The sequence below is a fragment of the Triticum aestivum genome, chromosome 6A, assembly GCF_018294505.1.
Source record: "Triticum aestivum cultivar Chinese Spring chromosome 6A, IWGSC CS RefSeq v2.1, whole genome shotgun sequence".
In the NCBI taxonomy this organism is placed as follows: Eukaryota; Viridiplantae; Streptophyta; class Magnoliopsida; order Poales; family Poaceae; genus Triticum; species Triticum aestivum.
Window position 1 is genome coordinate 620,230,452 of NC_057809.1, and position 21,060 is coordinate 620,251,511.

Here is a 21,060-nt window from a genome sequence, read left to right on the forward strand (position 1 = left end):
TCGGAGGAAAGGCCAGAAAGATTTGCATCATCAGTGCAGCGAGCGAAGCATGAGATGCGACTCAAATATCGGCAGTCTAGTTCCCCGCTATCGCTGCCATCAAATATTTGCATTTTCACCGGGCTGCATATCTTGCCCATGAGGTCATGAGAATCATAGAGACTATCGCATAAGTAGGTTACAAGATACCTGCATATGCACTGTTTGACTCATCATCATCTTCTCTGCATAGGCTTCAGCAGATCTTTGAGAGTTCCCGGCCGCCTGGCGTCCTTGGCTTGCAACGACTCATCGGTGCTGCAGCTGCAGCTGCTCGTGTTGAGGTTCGCGCCACAGACGATGTTAGAAGTTAATCTAGTCAATGTATGATTTAATTAATTGTTGATCATGCTCATGTGTTGATGCATGTTTGACTCCTGCCATGTGAGCCTGATGTAAAGGTACATGCACATGTCGTGCATTGTGTGAGAGGACATGCCACTGTGTGTCATGGCTGTCCATGCTTAGATCAGGAGCAGTACATTGTGAGTTGATGTGCTGCAGAGTTGGTAGGAGGAGTGGAGTGGGTCTCTGCTATGTAATAAGCTGAACCTTGCATTGGTCGCAAGCAGCACACCGAGCATTCGTTGCTGAAAAAGAAAAAAAACAAGGGCATTTGTTGCCTGGAACCACAACTCGTGCGTGCCTCCTCTGTTTTTCCTCCTTGCTCTGCTTCTCCTTTAGTTTCAACAAACACTTCGGGTGCGTGTGTAACCACATAGAGAAGAGAGATCGAGGGACCTGTGACCAACAGACGAGGCACAAGCCTTTGCAGGTGCTGCTGCAGAAGGCATCCAGCGTGATCTCCAGGTGGATGATGTGCCGGAGGTTCTTCGAGATGTCGATCTCCTTCTCCCCGGCAGGGAAATGCATGCGGTCATCCCAGTCTATGTCTTCATCGTTCTCGTCCTCGCTGCCAGTTATCGAAGGGAACTTGGTCCTGTCTTCCTCGTACACGGTGCCGAGGTCCATCACATCGGGTTCCTCCACTGGGTCCTCTGTCAGTAGGAGTGAGAAGTTCGTGAATATGCCTTCGGCAGCTGGCTCGGCACACCTGAAAATGGAGCATGATAATAATGGGTTTCAGAACCAACAACAACACTGCTTAGTTGTACTACCCTCAAATCTGCCAACTCATAATTCAGGCCATAAACAAAATTAATGCTAGTTTTATCAGGAGAAAAACTCTGTTGCGGTTCGTTCATAAAGAGTCAACTTTGTTGCAATTAACTAGAAACAGAGTATTTCCATATCGAAAATGCCAGAATAGAATACCCCCCTTTAACAGCTAATAATGGATCTAATGACCAATAACAGCCTTGATAATAATATTGTCCACAGATTACTGAAGTCAGATGTAGCTACATCAGTTGCGGTACTAGAACTAAAGGGCCGTAGTGGGCTGGGTTTGGACGTTTTTTCGCTCGAGGTCATTGGGCCAGGGACTATTGGGTATGAGGCCCAAGTGAGTCCGGGTCCTATCGATAGCGAAACTGACATCGCATGCATCCAAGCGCCATCTACATCGCGTTCGTCTACTCCGAGTCCTAGGGTTTTTTCGCATCGGGCGCCTCAGCTGCATTCTTCGGGTCCTGGACGCGCTAGACGGATTCCTCCCCTGGTGGCCATGGCGGGCCGCGGGGCTGGTCTGCAGCCGGGAAAGAACACCGCCGTGCATACCGGGGCAGGCCGAGTCGGGGGTGCGCCGCCGCCGGGCGGTGTCAATGGTCGTGGCGCACCGCCGCCGGGTGTTGGTTCTGGCCGTGGTGCGCTGCCGCCACCGGTCTCTGGGTCCGTTCGAGGTATGCCGCCGCTGGCGGCTGCAGCTGGCCGGGGTACTGCGGTCGGCCCTGGGATGGCGAGTGTGGCTGCAGGACGTGGTGGCGGTGCCCTTCCATGGGTTCGGCCGCCGTCGCTAGGCTTGGCGGGGCTGCCTGCCGCTGGTCGAGGCTGGACGACTGGTGGTCCTCGCCCGCCGACGCCGGCTCTGACTGGGGTGACTGCAGCGGGCCGGGGTGGTGCGATCGCACCCAGGCCGCCGGCGCCGGGGAATCAGGGTGTGACACCTGGTCAGCCTCGGCCGGCGCTTCCGTCGCACTACGTCGCGAGGCTGACTCAGAATCGGTCTGGGCCGATGCAGACGCAGGCGCTGCCACCGCAAAACATGGGTGCTGGAGGTGTTTCGGGAACGCCCCGGGGTCAATGGGGAGATGATGGGTACAATGCCTATGGAGATGGCCAGCACCGAGGTTCTTTGTCGACTGGCAGTGGCCGAGGATATGCATGGCAGGGTGACGGGATGGCGGAGAGACCATTTCTCGGTCCTTCGGGTGGTTTTGTTGAGGGGGCGTCTGGCCCGGGCTATCGGCAGCGGGGAGGCTACCGCGGTCATCGTGGTGGTCGAGGTGGTCGAGGTGGCCGGTTTCGTTAACGGCAGCCTGCTCCGCCTGTGGTCGTCGGGGCGACTACCGCCACTGGGGCTGCCAAGGAGCCGGTGCTGTCTGGTCAGGCTATGGATGTGGTGTCGGCGCTCGCTAATGCTGAGATACCCGGGAGTGAGACCACGGTGTCAGCGTCAGTGGAGGCGACAGACAGGGCTGACTCGGACAAGGCGTCCAAGTGGGCGCGCAAGAAGGAGAAAATGTTGTGCTATCAGTGTGGAGAGAAGGGTTATTTTATTGCTGAGTGTGTGGCTGACCTATGTGACACCTGTGGCTAGCCGGCACATGATTCAGGGGTTTGTCCGATTTTGCGTGATCAGGCGCCGTCTCTTATGATGTATGGAGTGTGTTGTGCTGAGCTCACGTTCTTTGAGTCTCCTGATGCGATGGAGATCCCTGATGAGACCCAGAGTATGACCACTGGGGTTGTCAAAGTTACCATAGGAGAGGTCTCTGAGACTCAGATTGTGCAGAGGCTGAAGGAGTTAGCTCCTAGTGACTTCCAGTGGGAGCTTGTTAGTCTCGAGGCAAATATGTTTAGGGTTGAGTTCCTTTCAGTCGAGGATTTGCAGAGACTTTTGAGTTTTGGGATGTGCAAAGTGTCGGGTACTAATGGTGTCCTCGAGTTTCATGAGTGGAAGATGGTCGAACCTCAGGGTAAGCCGCTTACTCAGGTTTGGCTGCGTTTTTCTGGGGCTCCTCGAAGCCGATGCAAGATGCCAGGGTTTTGGCTAGCTTGGGCATTATGGTGGGGAAGACTGAGAGAGTGGATATGGCTTATACCAGAGCTCACGGGATTGCCCGACTGCTAGTCAGTGTTCTGGAGATTGAGTTCGTGCCTGATGTGGTCAAGTGGACATATCGAGGCCAGATTTATAACCTCGTGATTGAGTTTGAGGATGAGAGTCTGTTCGCCGAGGCGGCTAATGGGACTGATGTTGATATGCACGAGGGAGATGACAACTCAGGAGCTAAGGAGGCACCGGTTGATGACACTGGACGAGAGTTGTCCAATGGACCGGGATCCGTTTCTCAGACGTCCGGGGATGGGACGGTGCCACCCTCCTCGGTGCCTACGACTTCTCTAAGATTTGGATCTTTCGATCGGGCTTCTGCGCCTTCGAGACTTTGGAGTGAGCGGGTGGAGTCTGACGAGGTTTTTGAGCACACGTTACCGGCTTTGGATTTTGAGGATGCTGTGAGTCCCGACCCTGGGGCTTTGCCGATCTTGGTCAGGGGAGAGGAGGAGGTGGCTCCCTCTCATGTACTACTCGTTGATTCTCCTCAGATCGAGGGTCCGGCGGTGGAGGTCTTTCCCGCGGGAGGGGGTCCTAGGCTGGTGGTCTCGGTTCCCTCTTCTTCTGTCGCGATGCCGGAGCTGCAGGTGGCGGTTTCGCTTTATGAAGGGGGCTCGGAGCAGGTGGCCTCGGCGCCCTCTTATCCTCTCGCGGTGGACGAGGTTTCGGTGGTGGAGGTTTTATCTTCGGGAGGGGGTCCGGGGCAGGTGGCCTCGGTGGTGGGTTTCGTAGTAATTTCAAAAAAATTCCTACGCACACTCAAGATCATGGTGATGCATAGCAACAAGAGGGGAGAGTGTTGTCTACGTACCCACGCAGACCGACTGCGGAAGCGATGACGCAACGTAGAGGAAGTAGTCGTACGTCTTCCCGATCCGACCGATCCAAGCACCGTTACTCCGACACCTCCGAGTTCTTAGCACACGTACAGCTCGATGACGATCCCCGGGCTCCGATCCAGCAAAGCTTCGGGGGGGAGCTCCGTCAGCACGACGGCGTGGTGACGATCTTGATGTTCTACCGACGCAGGGCTTCGCCTAAGCACTACAACGATATGATCGAGGTGGAATATGGTGGCAGGGGGCACCGCACACGGCTAAGGAACGATCTCAATCATCAACGTGTGTGTCTAGAGGTGCCCCCCTACCCCCGTATATAAAGGAGCCAAGGGGGAGGGGGCGGCCGGCCAGGAGGAGGGCGCAGGAGGAGTCCTACTCCTACCGGGAGTAGGACTCCCCCCCAATCCTATTTGGAATAGGATTCCCCGAAGGGAAAGAGAGAAAGAGGGGGGCCGGCCACCTCTCCTTGTCCTAATAGGACTAGGGGAGGGGGGAGGTGCGCAGCCCACCTTGGGCTTCCCATTTCACCTTTCCACTAAAGCCCACTAAGGCCCATATGGCTCCCGGGGGTTCCGGTAACCTCCCGGTACTCCGGTAAAATCCCGATTTCACCCGGAACACTTCCGATATCCAAACATAGGCTTCCAATATATCAATCTTTATGTCTCGACCATTTAGAGACTCCTCGTCATGTCCGTGATCACATCCGGGACTCCGAACTAACTTCGGTACATCAAAATGCATAAACTCATAATAACTGTCATCGTAACGTTAAGCGTGCGGACCCTACGGTTCGAGAATAATGCAGACATGACTGAGACATATCTCCGGTCAATAACCAATAGCGGGACCTGGATGCCCATATTGGCTCCTACATATTCTACGAAGATCTTTATCGGTCAGACCGCATAACAACATATGTTGTTCCCTTTGTCATCGGTATGTTACTTGTCCGAGATTCGATCGTCGGTATCCAATACCTAGTTTAATCTCGTTACCGGCAAGTCTCTTTACTCGTTCCATAATACATCATCTCGCAACTAACTCATTGGTTACAATGCTTGCAAGGCTTATGTGATGTGCATTACCGAGAGGGCCCAGAGATACCTCTCCGACAATCGGAGTGACAAATCCTAATCTCGAAATACGCCAACCCAACATCTACCTTTGGAGACACCTGTAGAGCTCCTTTATAATCACCCATTTACGTTGTGACGTTTGGTAGCACACAAAGTGTTCCTCCGGCAAACGGGAGTTGCATAATCTCATAGTTATAGGAACATGTATAAGTCATGAAGAAAGCAATAGCAACATACTAAACGATCGGGTGCTAAGCTAATGGAATGGGTCATGTCAATCAGATCACTCACCTAATGATGTGATCCCGTTAATAAAATAACAACTCTTTGTTCATGGTTAGGAAACATAACCATCTTTGATTAACGAGCTAGTCAAGTAGAGGCATACTAGTGACATTAAGTTTGTCTATGTATTCACACATGTATTATGTTTCCGGTTAATACAATTCTAGCATGAATAACAAACATTTATCATGATATAAGGAAATAAATAATAACTTTATTATTGCCTCTAGGGCATATTTCCTTCAGTCTCACACTTGCACTAGAGTCAATAATCTAGATTACACAGTAATGATTCTAACACCCATGGAGCCTTGGTGCTGATCATGTTTTGCTCGTGGAAGAGGCTTAGTCAACGGGTCTGCAACATTCAGATCCGTATGTATCTTGCAAATCTCTATGTCTCCCACCTGGACTAGATCCCGGATGGAATTGAAGCGTCTCTTGATGTGCTTGGTTCTCTTGTGAAATCTGGATTCCTTTGCCAAGGCAATTGCACCAGTATTGTCACAAAAGATTTTCATTGGACCCGATGCACTAGGTATGACACCTAGATCGGATATGAACTCCTTCATCCAGACTCCTTCATTTGCTGCTTCCGAAGCAGCTATGTACTCCGCTTCACATGTAGATCCCGCTACGACGCTTTGTTTAGAATTGCACCAACTGACAGCTCCACCGTTTAATGTAAACACGTATCCGGTTTGCGATTTAGAATCATCCGGATCAGTGTCAAAGCTTGCATCAACGTAACCGTTTACGATGGGCTCTTTGTCACCTCCATATACGAGAAACATATCCTTAGTCATTTTCAGGTACTTCATGATGTTCTTGACCGTTGTCCAGTGATCCACTCCTGGATTACTTTGGTACCTCCCTGCTAAAATTATAGCAAGGCATACATCAGGTCTGGTACACAGCATTGCATACATGATAGAGCCTATGGCTGAAGCATAGGGATCGTCTTTCATCTTCTCTCTATCTTCTGAAGTGGTCAGGCTTTGAGTCTTACTCAATTTCACACCTTGTAACATAGGCAAGAACCCTTTCTTTGCTTGATCCATTTTGAACTTTTTCAAAACTTTGTCAAGGTATGTGCTTTGTGAAAGTCCAATTAGGCGTTTTGACCTATCTCTATAGATCTTAATGCCTAATATGTAAGCAGCTTCACCGAGGTCTTTCATTGAGAAACTCTTATTCAAGTATCCCTTTATGCTATCCAGAAATTCTATATCATTTCCAATCAGTAATATGTCATCCACATATAATATCAGAAATGCTACAGAGCTCCCACTCACTTTCTTGTAGATACAGGCTTTTCCGAAAGTCTGCATAAAACCAAATGCTTTGATCACACTATCAAAGCGCTTATTCCAACTCCGAGAGGCTTGCACCAGTCCATAAATGGATCGCTGGAGCTTGCACACTTTGTTAGCTCCCTTTGGATCGACAAAACCTTCCGGTTGCATCATATACAACTCTTCTTCCAGAAATCCATTCAGGAATGCAGTTTTGACATCCATCTGCCAAATTTCATAATCATAAAATGCGGCAATTGCTAACATGATTCGGACAGACTTAAGCATCACTACGGGTGAGAAGGTCTCATCGTAGTCAACCCCTTGAACTTGTCGAAAACCTTTTGCAACAAGTCGAGCTTTGTAGACAGTAACATTACCGTCAGCGTCAGTCTTCTTCTTGAAGATCCATTAATTCTCAATTGCTTGCCGATCATTGGGCAAGTCAACCAAAGTCCATACTTTGTTCTCATACATGGATCCCATCTCAGATTTCATGGCTTCAAGCCATTTTGCGGAATCTGGGCTCACCATCGCTTCTTCATAGTTCGTAGGTTCATCATGATCTAGTAGCATGACTTCCAGAACAGGATTACCGTACCACTCTGGCGCGGATCTCACTCTGGTTGATCTACGAAGTTCAGTAGTATCTTGATCTGAAGTTTCATGATCATCATCATTAGCTTCCTCACTAACTGGTGTAGGTGTCACTGAAACAGTTTTTTGTGATGTACTACTTTCCAATAAGGGAGCAGGTACAGTTACCTCGTCAAGTTCTACTTTCCTCCCACTCACTTCTTTCGAGAGAAACTCCTTCTCTAGAAAGGATCCATTCTTAGCAACGAATGTCTTGCCTTCGGATCTGTGATAGAAGGTGTACCCAATTGTCTCCTTTGGGTATCCTATGAAGACACATTTCTCCGATTGGGTTCGAGCTTATCAGGTTGAAGTTTTTTCACATAAGCATCGCAGCCCCAAACTTTAAGATACGACAACTTTGGTTTCTTGCCAAACCATAGTTCAAAAGGCGTCGTCTTAACAGATTTTGATGGTGCCCTATTTAACGTGAATGCGGCCGTCTCTAAAGCATAACCCCAAAACGAAAGCGGTAAATCAGTAAGAGACATCATAGATCGCACCATATCTAGTAAAGTACGATTACGACGTTCGGAGACACCATTACACTGTGGTGTTCCGGGTGGCGTGAGCTGCGAAACTATTCCGCATTGTTTCATATGTACACCAAACTCGTAACTCAAATATTCTCCTCCACGATCAGATCGTAGAAACTTTATTTTCTTGTTACGATGATTTTCAACTTCACTCTGAAATTCTTTGAACTTTTCAAATGTTTCAGACTTGGGTTTCATTAACTAGATATACCCATATCTGCTTAAATCATCTGTGAAGGTGAGAAAATAACGATATCCGCCACGAGCCTCAATATTCATCAGACCACATACATCTGTATGTATGATTTCCAACAAATCTGTTGCTCTCTCCATAGTACCGGAGAACGGTGTTTTAGTCATCTTGCCCATGAGGCATGGTTCGCAAGTACCAAGTGATTCATAATCAAGTGGTTCAAAAAGTCCATCAGTATGGAGTTTCTTCATGCGCTTTATACCGATATGACCTAAATGGCAGTGCCACAAATAAGTTGCACTATCATTATCAACTCTGCATCTTTTGGCTTCTACATTATGAATATGTGTATCACTACTATCGAGATTCAACAAGAATAGACCACTCTTCAAGGGTGCATGACCATAAAAGATATTACTCATATAAATAGAACAACCATTATTCTCTGATTTAAATGACTAACCGTCTCGCATTAAACAAGATCCAGATATAATGTTCATGCTCAACGCTGGCACCAAATAACAATTATTTAGGTCTAATATTAATCCCGAAGGTAGATGTAGAGGTAGCGTGCCGATCGCGATCACATCGACTTTGGAACCGTTTCCCACGCGCATCGTCACCTCGTCCTTAGCTAATCTTCGCTTAATCTGTAGTCCCTGTTTCGAGTTGCAAATATTAGCAACAGAACCAGTATCAAATACCCAGGTGCTACTGCGAGCATTAGTAAGGTACACATCAATAACATGTATATCACATATACCTTTGTTCACCTTGCCATCCTTCTTATCCGCCAAATACTTGGGGCAGTTCCGCTTCTAGTGACCAGTCTGCTTGCAGTAGAAGCACTCGGTTTCAGGCTTAGGTCCAGACATGGGTTTCTTCTCTTGAGCAGCAACTTGTTTGCTATTCTTTTTGAAGTTTCCCTTCTTCTTCCCTTTGCCCTTTTTCTTGAAACTAGTGGTCTTGTTGACCATCAACACTTGATGCTCCTTCTTGATTTCTACCTCCGCAGCTTTTAGCATTGCGAAAAGCTCGGGAATAGTCTTATTCATCCCTTGCATATTATAGTTCATCACGAAGCTCTTGTAGCTTGGTGGCAGTGATTGGAGAATTCTGTCAATGACGCAATCATCTGGAAGATTAACTCCCAATTGAATCAAGTGATTATTATACCCAGACATTTTGAGTATATGCTCACTGACAGAACTGTTCTCCTCCATCTTGCAGCTATAGAATTTATTGGAGACTTCATATCTCTCAATCCGGGCATTTGCTTGAAATATTAACTTCAACTCCTGGAACATCTCATATGCCCCATGACGTTCAAAACGTCGTCGAAGTCCCGATTCTAAGCCGTAAAGCATGGCACACTGAACTATCGAGTAGTCATCAGCCTTGCTCTCCCAGACGTTCGTAACATCTGGTGTTGCTCCAGCAGTAGGCCTGGCACCCAGCGGTGCTTCCAGGACGTAATTCTTCTGTGCAGCAATGAGGATAATCCTCAAGTTATGGACCCAGTCCGTGTAATTGCTAACATCATCTTTCAACTTTGCTCTCTCAAGGAACGCATTAAAATTCAACGGAACAAAAGAACGGGCCATTTATCTACAATCATACATAAACAAGCAAGATACTATCAGGCACTAAGTTCATGATAAATTTAGGTTCAATTAATCATATTACTTAAAGAACTCCCACTTAGATAGACATCCCTCTAATTCTCTAAGTGATTACGTGATCCAAATCAACTAAACCATGTCCGATCATCACGTGAGATGGAGTAGTTTCATTGGTGAACATCATTATGTTGATCATATCTACTATATGATTCACGCTCGACCTTTCGGTCTCCGTGTTCCGAGGCCATATCTGTACATATGCTAGGCTCGTCAAGTATAACCTGAGTATTCCGCGCGTGCAACTGTTTTGCACCCGTTGTATTTGAACGTAGAGCCTATCACACCCGATCATCACGTGGTGACTCAGCACGAAGAACTTTCACAACGGTGCATACTCAGGGAGAACACTTCTTGATAATTTAGTGAGAGATCATCTTATAATGCTACCGTCAATCAAAGCAAGATAAGATGCATAAAAGATAAACATCACATGCAATCAATATAAGTGATATGATATGGCCATCATCATCTTGTGCCTATGATCTCCATCTCCGAAGCACCGTCATGATCACCATCGTCACCGGCGCGACACCTTGATCTCCATCGTAGCATCGTTGTCGTCTCGCCAATCTTATGCTTACACGACTATCGCTACCGCTTAGTGATAAAGTAAAGCATTACATCGCGATTGCATTGCATACAATAAAGCGACAACCATATGGCTCCTGCCAGTTGCCGATAACTCGATTACAAAACATGATCATCTCATACAATAAAATTCAGCATCATGTCTTGATGATATCACATCACAACATGCCCTGCAAAAACAAGTTAGACGTCCTCTACTTTGTTGTTGCAAGTTTTACGTGGCTGCTACGGGCTTAAGCAAGAACCAATCTCACCTACGCATCAAAACCACAACAATAGTTTGTCAAATAGACTCCGTTTTAACCTTCGCAAGGACCGGGCGTAGCCATACTTGGTTCAACTAAAGTTGGAGAGACTGTCGCCCGCAAGCCACCTATGTGCAAAGCACGTCGGGAGAATCGGTCTCGCGTAAGCGTACGCGTAATGTCGGTCCGGGTCGTCTCGTCCAACAATACCGCCGAACCAAAGTATGACATGCTGGTAGGAAGTATGACATATATCGCCCACAACTCACTTGTGTTCTACTCGTGCATATAACATCAACATATAAAACCTAGGCTCTGATACCACTGTCGGGTTTCGTAGTAATTTCAAAAAATTTCCTACACACACTCAAGATCATGGTGATGCATACCAACGAGAGGGGAGAGTGTTGTCTACGTACCCACGCAGACCGACTGCGGAAGCGATGACGCAACGTAGAGGAAGTAGTCGTACGTCTTCCCGATCCGACCGATCCAAGCACCGTTACTCCGGCACCTCCGAGTTCTTAGCACACGTACAGCTCGATGACGATCCCCGGGCTCCGATCCAGCAAAGCTTCGGGGAGGAGTTCCGTCAGCACGACGGCGTGGTGATGATCTTGATGTTCTACCGACGCAGGGCTTCGCCTAAGCACTACAACGATATGATCGAGGTGGAATATGGTGGCAGGGGGCACCGCACACGGCTAAGGAATGATCTCAATCATCAACTTGTGTGTCTAGAGGTGCCCCCCTGCCCCCGTATATAAGCCAAGGGGGAGGGGGCGGCCGGCCAGGAGGAGGGCGCAGGAGGAGTCCTGCTCCTATCGGGAGTAGGACTCCCCCCCCCCCCCCAATCCTATTTGGAATAGGATTCCCCGAAGGGAAAGAGAGAGAGAGAGGGGGGTCGGCCACCTCTCCTTGTCCTAATAGGACTAGGGGAGGGGGGAGGCGCGCAGCCCACCTTGGGCTGCCCCTTTCACCTTTCCACTAAAGCCCACTAAGGCCCATATGGCTCCCGGGGGGTTCCGGTAACCTCCCGGTACTCCGGTAAAATCCCGATTTCACCCGGAACACTTCCGATATCCAAACATAGGCTTCCAATATATCAATCTTTATGTCTCGACCATTTAGAGACTCCTCGTCATGTCTGTGATCACATTCGGGACTTCGAACTAACTTTAGTACATCAAAATGCATAAACTCATAATAACTGTCATCGTAACGTTAAGCGTGCGGACCCTACGGTTCAAGAATAATGCAGACATGACTGAGACATATCTCCGGTCAATAACCAATAGCGGGACCTGGATGCCCATATTGGCTTCTACATATTCTACGAAGATCTTTATCGGTCAGACCGCATAACAACATACGTTGTTCCCTTTGTCATCGGTATGTTACTTATCCGAGATTCGATCGTCGGTATCCAATACCTAGTTTAATCTCGTTACCGGCAAGTCTCTTTACTCGTTCCGTAATACATCATCTCGCAACTGACTCATTGGTTGCAATGCTTGCAAGGCTTATGTGATGTGCATTACCGAGAGGGCCCAGAGATACCTCTCCGACAATTGGAGTGACAAATCCTAATCTCGAAATACGCCAACCCAACATCTACCTTTGGAGACACCTGTAGAGCTCCTTTATAATCACCCATTTACGTTGTGACGTTTGGTAGCACACAAAGTGTTCCTCCGGCAAACGGGAGTTGCATAATCTCATAGTTATAGGAACATGTATAAGTCATGAAGAAAGCAATAGCAACATACTAAACGATCGGGTGCTAAGCTAATGGAATGGGTCATGTCAATCAGATCATTCACCTAATGATGTGATCCCATTAATAAAATAACAACTCTTTGTTCATGGTTAGGAAACATAACCATCTTTGATTAACGAGCTAGTCAAGTAGAGGCATACTAGTGACATTAAGTTTGTCTATGTATTCACACATGTATTATGTTTCCGGTTAATACAATTCTAGCATGAATAATAAACATTTATCATGATATAAGGAAATAAATAATAACTTTATTATTGCCTCTAGGGCATATTTCCTTCAGTCTCCCACTTGCACTAGAGTCAATAATCTAGATTACACAGTAATGATTCTAACACCCATGGAGCCTTGGTGCTGATCATGTTTTGCTCGTGGAAGAGGCTTAGTCAACGGGTCTGCAACATTCAGATCCGTATGTATCTTGCAAATCTCTATGTCTCCCACCTGGACTAGATCCCGGATGGAATTGAAGCGTCTCTTGATGTGCTTGGTTCTCTTGTGAAATCTGGATTCCTTTGCCAAGGCAATTGCACCAGTATTGTCACAAAAGATTTTCATTGGACCCGATGCACTAGGTATGACACCTAGATCGGATATGAACTCCTTCATCCAGAATCCTTCATTTGCTGCTTCCGAAGCAGCTATGTACTCCGCTTCACATGTAGATCCCGCTACGACGCTTTGTTTAGAATTGCACCAACTGACAGCTCCACCGTTTAATGTAAACACGTATCCGGTTTGCGATTTAGAATCGTCCGGATCAGTGTCAAAGCTTGCATCAACGTAACCGTTTACGATGAGCTCTTTGTCACCTCCATATACGAGAAACATATCCTTAGTCATTTTCAGGTACTTCAGGATGTTCTTGACCGCTGTCCAGTGATCCACTCCTGGATTACGTTGGTACCTCCCTGCTAAAATTATAGCAAGGCATACATCAGGTCTGGTACACAGCATTGCATACATGATAGAGCCTATGGCTGAAGCATAGGGATCGTCTTTCATCTTCTCTCTATCTTCTGCAGTGGTCGGGCTTTGAGTCTTACTCAATTTCACACCTTGTAACATAGGCAAGAACCCTTTCTTTGCTTGATCCATTTTGAACTTTTTCAAAACTTTGTCAAGGTATGTGCTTTGTGAAAGTCCAATTAGGCGTTTTGACCTATCTCTATAGATCTTAATGCCTAATATGTAAGCAGCTTCACCGAGGTCTTTCATTGAAAAACTCTTATTCAAGTATCCCTTTATGCTATCCAGAAATTCTATATCATTTCCAATCAGTAATATGTCATCCACATATAATATCAGAAATGCTACAGAGCTCCCACTCACTTTCTTGTAGATACAGGCTTTTCCGAAAGTCTGTATAAAACCAAATGCTTTGATCACACTATCAAAGCGCTTATTCCAACTCCGAGAGGCTTGCACCAGTCCATAAATGGATCGCCGGAGCTTGCACACTTTGTTAGCTCTCTTTGGATCGACAAAACCTTCCGGTTGCATCATATACAACTCTTCTTCCAGAAATCCATTCAGGAATGCAGTTTTGACATCCATCTGCCAAATTTCATAATCATAAAATGCGGCAATTGCTAACATGATTCGGACAGACTTAAGCATCACTACGGGTGAGAAGGTCTCATCGTAGTCAACCCCTTGAACTTGTCGAAAACCTTTTGCAACAAGTCGAGCTTTGTAGACAGTAACACTACCGTCAGCGTCAGTCTTCTTCTTGAAGATCCATTTATTCTCAATTGCTTGCCGATCATTGGGCAAGTCAACCAAAGTCCATACTTTGTTCTCATACATGGATCCCATCTCAGATTTCATGGCTTCAAGCCATTTTGCGGAATCTGGGCTCACCATCGCTTCTTCATAGTTCGTAGGTTCATCATGATCTAGTAGCATGACTTCCAGAACAGGATTACCGTACCACTCTGGCACGGATCTCACTCTGGTTGATCTACGAAGTTCAGTAGTATCTTGATCTGAAGTTTCATGATCATCATCATTAGCTTCCTCACTAACTGGTGTAGGTGTCACTGAAACAGTTTTTTGTGATGTACTACTTTCCAATAAGGGAGCAGGTACAGTTACCTCGTCAAGTTCTACTTTCCTCCCACTCACTTCTTTCGAGAGAAACTCCTTCTCTAGAAAGGATCCATTCTTAGCAACGAATGTCTTGCCTTCGGATCTGTGATAGAAGGTGTACCCAATAGTCTCCTTTGGGTATCCTATGAAGACACATTTCTCCGATTTGGGTTCGAGCTTATCAGGTTGAAGTTTTTTCACATAAGCATCGCAGCCCCAAACTTTAAGATATGACAACTTTGGTTTCTTGCCAAACCATAGTTCAAAAGGCGTCGTCTTAACAGATTTTGATGGTGCCCTATTTAACGTGAATGCGGCCGTCTCTAAAGCATAACCCCAAAACGAAAGCGGTAAATCAGTAAGAGACATCATAGATCGCACCATATCTAGTAAAGTACGATTACGACGTTCGGAGACACCATTACGCTGTGGTGTTCCGGGTGGCGTGAGTTGCGAAACTATTCCGCATTGTTTCATATGTACACCAAACTCGTAACTCAAATATTCTCCTCCACGATCAGATCGTAGAAACTTTATTTTCTTGTTACGATGATTTTCAACTTCACTCTGAAATTCTTTGAACTTTTCAAATGTTTCAGACTTGGGTTTCATTAACTAGACATACCCATATCTGCTTGTGAGAAAATAACGATATCCGCCACGAGCCTCAATATTCATCGGACCACATACATCTGTATGTATGATTTCCAACAAATCTGTTGCTCTCTCCATAGTACCGGAGAACGGTGTTTTAGTCATCTTGCCCATGAGGCATGGTTTGCAAGTACCAAGTGATTCATAATCAAGTGGTTCAAAAAGTCCATCAGTATGGAGTTTCTTCATGCGCTTTATACCGATATGACCTAAATGGCAGTGCCACAAATAAGTTGCACTATCATTATCAACTCTGCATCTTTTGGCTTCTACATTATGAATATGTGTATCACTACTATCGAGATTCAACAAGAATAGACCACTCTTCAAGGGTGCATGACCATAAAAGATATTACTCATATAAATAGAACAACCATTATTCTCTGATTTAAATGAATAACCGTCTCGCATTAAACAAGATCCAGATATAATGTTCATGGTCAACGCTGGCACCAAATAACAATTATTTAGGTCTAATATTAATCCCGAAGGTAGATGTAGAGGTAGCGTGCCGATCGCGATCACATCGACTTTGGAACCGTTTCCCACGCGCATCGTCACCTCGTCCTTAGCTAATCTTCGCTTAATCTGTAGTCCCTGTTTCGAGTTGCAAATATTAGCAACAGAACCAGTATCAAATACCCAGGTGCTACTGCGAGCATTAGTAAGGTACACATCAATAACATGTATATCACATATACCTTTGTTCACCTTGCCATCCTTCTTATCCGCCAAATACTTGGGGCAGTTCCGCTTCTAGTGACCAGTCTGCTTGCAGTAGAAGCACTCGGTTTCAGGCTTAGGTCCAGACTTGGGTTTCTTCTCTTGAGCAGCAACTTGTTTGCTATTCTTTTTGAAGTTTCCCTTCTTCTTCCCTTTGCCCTTTTTCTTGAAACTAGTGGTCTTGTTGACCATCAACACTTGATGCTCCTTCTTGATTTCTACCTCCGCAGCTTTTAGCATTGCGAAGAGCTCGGGAATAGTCTTATTCATCCCTTGCATATTATAGTTCATCACGAAGCTCTTGTAGCTTGGTGGCAGTGATTGGAGAATTCTGTCAATGACGCAATCATCTGGAAGATTAACTCCCAATTGAATCAAGTGATTATTATACCCAGACATTTTGAGTATATGCTCACTGACAGAACTGTTCTCCTCCATCTTGCAGCTATAGAATTTATTGGAGACTTCATATCTCTCAATCCGGGCATTTGCTTGAAATATTAACTTCAACTCCTGGAACATCTCATATGCCCCATGACGTTCAAAACGTCGTTGAAGTCCCGATTCTAAGCCGTAAAGCATGGCACACTGAACTATCGAGTAGTTATCAGCCTTGCTCTCCCAGATGTTCATAACATCTGGTGTTGCTCCAGCAGTAGGCCTGGCACCCAGCGGTGCTTCCAGGATGTAATTCTTCTGTGCAGCAATGAGGATAATCCTCAAGTTACGGACCCAGTCCGTGTAATTGCTACCATCATCTTTCAACTTTGCTCTCTCAAGGAACGCATTAAAATTCAACGGAACAAAAGAACGGGCCATTTATCTACAATCATACATAAACAAGCAAGATACTATCAGGCACTAAGTTCATGATAAATTTAGGTTCAATTAATCATATTACTTAAAGAACTCCCACTTAGATAGACATCCCTCTAATCCTCTAAGTGATTACGTGATCCAAATCAACTAAACCATGTCCGATCATCACGTGAGATGGAGTAGTTTCATTGGTGAACATCATTATGTTGATCATATCTACTATATGATTCACGCTCGACCTTTCGGTCTCCGTGTTCCGAGGCCATATCTGTACATATGCTAGGCTCGTCAAGTATAACCTGAGTATTCCGCCTGTGCAACTGTTTTGCACCCGTTGTATTTGAACGTAGAGCCTATCACACCCGATCATCACGTGGTGACTCAGCACGAAGAACTTTCGCAACGGTGCATACTCAGGGAGAACACTTCTTGATAATTTAGTGAGAGATCATCTTATAATGCTACCGTCAATCAAAGCAAGATAAGATGCATAAAAGATAAACATCACATGCAATCAATATAAGTGATATGATATGGCCATCATCATCTTGTGCCTATGATCTCCATCTCCGAAGCACCGTCATGATCACCATCGTCACCGGCGCGACACCTTGATCTCCATCGTAGCATCGTTGTCGTCTCGCCAATCTTATGCTTACACGACTATCGCTACCGCTTAGTGATAAAGTAAAGCATTACATCGCGATTGCATTGCATACAATAAAGCGACAACCATATGGCTCCTGCCAGTTGCCGATAACTCGATTACAAAACATGATCATCTCATACAATAAAATTCAGCATCATGTCTTGACGATATCACATCACAACATGCCCTGCAAAAACAAGTTAGACGTCCTCTACTTTGTTGTTGCAAGTTTAACGTGGCTGCTACGGGCTTAAGCAAGAACCAATCTCACCTACGCATCAAAACCACAACGATAGTTTGTCAAATAGACTCCGTTTTAACCTTCGCAAGGACCGGGCGTAGCCATACTTGGTTCAACTAAAGTTGGAGAGACTGTCGCCCGCAAGCCACCTATGTGCAAAGCACGTCGGGAGAACCGGTCTCGCGTAAGCGTACGCGTAATGTCGGTCCGGGTCGTCTCGTCCAACAATACCGCCGAACCAAAGTATGACATGCTGGTAGGCATTATGACTTATATCGCCCACAACTCACTTGTGTTCTACTCGTGCATATAACATCAACATATAAAACCTAGGCTCTGATACCACTGTTGGGTTTCGTAGTAATTTCAAAAAATTTCCTACGCACACTCAAGATCATGGTGATGCATAGCAACGAGAGGGGAGAGTGTTGTCTACGTACCCACGCAGACCGACTGCGGAAGCGATGACGCAACGTAGAGGAAGTAGTCGTACGTCTTCCCGATCCGACCGATCCAAGCACCGTTACTCTGGCACCTCCGAGTTCTTAGCACACGTACAGCTCCATGACGATCCCTGGGCTCCGATCCAGCAAAGCTTCGGGGAGGAGTTCCGTCAGCACGATGGCGTGGTGATGATCTTGATGTTCTACCGACGCAGGGCTTCGCCTAAGCACTACAACGATATGATCGAGGTGGAATATGGTGGCAGGGGGCACCGCACACGGCTAAGGAATGATCTCAATCATCAACTTGTGTGTCTAGAGGTGCCCCCTGCCCCCGTATATAAAGGAGCCAAGGGGGAGGGGGCGGCCGGCCAGGAGGAGGGCGCAGGAGCAGTCCTACTCCTACCGGGCAATCCTATTTGGAATAGGATTCCCCGAAGGGAAAGAGAGAGAGAGAGAGAGGGGGGTCGGCCACCTCTCCTTGTCCTAATAGGACTAGGGGAGGGGGGAGGCGCGCAGCCCACCTTGGGCTGCCCCTTTCACCTTTCCACTAAAGCCCACTAAGGCCCATATGGCTCCCGGGGGGTTCCAGTAACCTCCCGGTACTCCGGTAAAATCCCGATTTCACCCGGAACACTTCCGATATCCAAACATAGGCTTCCAATATATCAATCTTTATGTCTCGACCATTTCAAGACTCCTCGTCATGTCCGTGATCACATCCGGGACTCCGAACTAACTTCGGTACATCAAAATGCATAAACTCATAATAACTGTCATCGTAACGTTAAGCGTGCGGACCCTACGGTTCGAGAATAATGCAGACATGACTGAGACATATCTCCGGTCAATAACCAATAGCGGGACCTGGATGCCCATATTGGCTCCTACATATTCTACGAAGATCTTTTTCGGTCAGACCGCATAACAACATACGTTGTTCCCTTTGTCATCGGTATGTTACTTGTCCGAGATTCGATCGTCGGTATCCAATACCTAGTTTAATCTCGTTACCGGCAAGTCTCTTTACTCGTTCCGTAATACATCATCTCGCAACTAACTCATTGGTTGCAATGCTTGCAAGGCTTATGTGATGTGCATCACCGAGAGGGCCCAGAGATACCTCTCCGACAATCGGAGTGACAAATCCTAATCTCGAAATATGCCAACCCAACATCTACCTTTGGAGACACCTGTAGAGCTCCTTTATAATCACCCATTTACGTTGTGACGTTTGGTAGCACACAAAGTGTTCCTCCGGCAAACGGGAGTTGCATAATCTCATAGTTATAGGAACATGTATAAGTCATGAAGAAAGCAATAGCAACATACTAAACGATCGGGTGCTAAGCTAATGGAATGGGTCATGTCAATCAGATCATTCACCTAATGATGTGATCCCGTTAATCAAATAACAACTCTTTGTTCATGGTTAGGAAACATAACCATCTTTGATTAACGAGCTAGTCAAGTAGAGGCATACTGGTGACATTAAGTTTGTCTATGTATTCACACATGTATTATGTTTCTGGTTAATACAATTCTAGCATGAATAATAAACATTTATCATGATATAAGGAAATAAATAATAACTTTATTATTGCCTCTAGGGCATATTTCCTTCACTCGGCACCCTCTTCCCTTCTCGCGAGGCCGGAGCTGCAGGCGGCGGTTCCACATTCTGTAGGGGGCTCGGGGTAGGTGGCCTCGGTGCTCTCTTCTCCTGGGGCGCCTAGGGTGGCCGGCCCTCCTGTGGCGCTGGTGATCCCTTCTTGCCGGCGGGCCATGGTGCCGTCTCTCTGCCATGGGGCGCGACCGACGTCGGCGGTGCCGTTGAGCGCCCCACCGCTTTTCGGTGGTCCAGCTGGTTCGTCGATGGAGGCTAACCGGTTGCGTGTTCGGGGTGAGGCAGGAGGCCCCACCCCAAGCAGGGTCTCTCGGGAGGAGGCGATTGCATTCGGTGGGATTCCAGATCCGGTGTCTGAGGGGCGACGGTTGAGCTGCCGTCTCCAGGACAATCCGGAGGTTGACGACATACAACGGCGGTGCGCCATGAGGGCGGCCAAGCTTCATGATGTTGAGGTCACTACTGGTATGTCGGTTAATACCTCAAATTCCATCTTGCATTTTTCTAATGATGAGATTATTAATAATGCAAACCAATTAGGAATTTCACTAGGTAGTAATGATAGTGAAATTTCAAATTCCATTAATGATATCCTGGATTTAGAGGTAGAGCAGGCTTTAGAGATGATTCGTAACTTAGCAGCGGTTAAACCCATGAATGATTCCGATATTGATGCTTTGGGGGTCAGGGTGCTCGATAATTTTTGTGCGGATCTTTCTCCTCCCCTACCTGAGCCTGAGGAGGAGGATGAGAGTTTTGAGAATGTTGTAGTCAGGCCTTCTGAGCCTGGTTGTGAGGACCGGCTGGAGAGTAAGAACATTCCTAAACGCAAATGGAAGCGGAAGATCTACCCAACTTCCGCAGTGCGTAGGAGTGATAGGATCCGCACGGCTAAAAAATTCCATGACAAGATATGAAAGGAATCTTTTGGAATAGAAGAGGTCTGAAAGACTTGGGTAAAAGAAGGTTTCTTGCAGAGGCGTCTATCGAGCATAGGTTGGACTTTATCGCATTGTAGGAAACTGGTAGAGATAATTTTTCGCCACAATTTCTCAATACTTTATCAGGCGGTATTGATTTTGACTGGCATTGTCTGCCACCGCGAGGAAGATCGGGTGGGATCTTACTTGGAGTTAGATGCGATTCGCTCGAAGTCCGAAGTGTGGTCATGGGAGATTTTGTTGTTAAGTTTAGGGTGCAGTCAAAGGCTGATGGGTTTAATTGGGCTCTGGTGGCGGTATATGGTGCCACACAGCCCGAACTCAAACCTGATTTCTTGGCTGATATGGTTAGGATTTGCGGTTTTGAGCAGCTTCCAATCCTGGTGGAGGGTGATTTTAACATCATTAGAAGGCGTGATGAGAAGATCAATGATAAC

The 21,060-nt window shown here is 46.6% G+C and overlaps 1 pseudogene; it reads right to left on the minus strand.

Annotated features, from left to right (window-relative positions):
- Positions 1–215: 215 nt before the first annotated feature.
- LOC123129868 (large ribosomal RNA subunit accumulation protein YCED homolog 1, chloroplastic-like) overlaps positions 216–21,060 on the minus strand; it is a 40,597-nt pseudogene continuing 19,752 nt past the window's right edge.